Consider the following 1674-nt stretch of genomic DNA (forward strand, 5'->3'; position numbering starts at 1 on the left):
AGAAATTTAATAGAAATTAAAATATATAGATACGTACGTATATTGCGTTGTATTAGCTATAATATATGAAATTTAAGAAATCGTTCATTTTGTCATGTAAACGTCATAAATTATTAGGAAACATATAGTAGTAATACTTATATACAAAATATAAATTATTTTTTTAATAAAAAATCGTGTAAGTTTAATATGTCACGTTAAATTTAAAAATTTTTCTCTTTTTACAATGATTTAATATTTGAGATTAAATATTATCCATTTGAGTGCATAATGTTATCTAAGATATGAATAGGTTAGATTTTTTTAAACTGTTGTACGTAAGTATACGTATAAGTATATAAATGTTAATTATTATAGGTGTATATCTATGTAAAACGTGACAAACGATAATAACTTTTATTGAACGAAATATTTTTTTCAAAATTGAATCGAACTTAAAAATCTTTGTTCATGTCATATTTTTAGACAATTATAAATGAGAAAATTCAAATATGATATTAAAATTAAATGTTTCAAAATAAAACTATTATATTTCTTTCACAGATATATGTATTAACGATCAATTATTTTAATTTAATAATAAGATATTGTAAAATAAAAATAAAATGACTATCTTTCTTTTTGAAATACGATGTAACCAACAGCCTCCGTGGCGCAATCGGCTAGCGCGTTCGGCTGTTAACCGAAAGGTTGGTGGTTCGAGCCCACCCGGGGGCGTTTCTTTTTTGTTTTTTGAATTGTTTTATACGCGCCATAATCATATAATAAATATAGAAAAAAATATCTTTCATTCATTTCCTCGCAATTTTAATGCAAACAATTTCAAGCAAGATAATGATAATATCATTATCTTATTATATCCTCTGATTTAATTTCATCAATGTAATAATTTGTATGTTTTATCGTTGAATGTATGAAAATGATGATCAAAGATAATACAGTATTAAAAATAACTTTTCAAATATTATTATTATATTATTTTTTTTTTCATTATTTTATAAATCACATTGCTAATAAAAGTTATTTTGAAATATACGTATGTAAATATCAATCTGGTATTAAATTTTGGAGATACGAACGAATTCAACTATATTTATATAATCTCATTTTATAAAATAAATTTCTATAATTAGTATAATTGTAATTAATATAAAAATGTTATTTATATATTAGAAAAGAAAATATATTTTAAACGTCAATATTTAAATTTCAAACAATAAATCATCGAATATAAAAATAATTTTATTTATTCAACATTTTTTCTTCCTCTTTTTATTTTTCTAAGATGGAAGTTATAAAATACGAATTGTCCAATAAGTAAAGTTTATATATTATTAATATATTGAGGCTAATAATAGATATCTATATAAAAAAATAGAAAATCAAAAGTAAATTATTAATAATGTCAAAAAAAAATAAAATATTTGTAACTGTTTTAAATGATAAAAACGATTACAAGTTTATTAAATATTAAAATAAATATAATATAATAAGATTTTTTAATTTATATCATTATTTAAATTATAAATAGGAAAAATAAAAATAGCTTATATATATCGAATTACAATATATCAAACTGGAACTATAAAATTTAATATAAGAAAATTGTTGTCAACGGCGCCGTGGCTTAGTTGGTTAAAGCGCCTGTCTAGTAAACAGGAGATCGAGGGTTCG

The 1674-nt window shown here is 21.0% G+C and overlaps 1 non-coding gene across 1 annotated transcript; it reads left to right on the forward strand.

Moving 5' to 3' along the window:
- Positions 1 to 643: 643 nt before the first annotated feature.
- Trnan-guu lies at positions 644 to 717 on the forward strand. The gene has a single exon. It is a non-coding gene; the product is annotated as a tRNA-Asn (tRNA).
- The last annotated feature ends 957 nt before the right edge of the window (positions 718 to 1674 follow it).

The sequence above is a fragment of the Apis dorsata genome, unplaced genomic scaffold, assembly GCF_000469605.1.
Source record: "Apis dorsata unplaced genomic scaffold, Apis dorsata 1.3 scaffold_1040, whole genome shotgun sequence".
Classification (NCBI taxonomy): domain Eukaryota; kingdom Metazoa; phylum Arthropoda; class Insecta; order Hymenoptera; family Apidae; genus Apis; species Apis dorsata.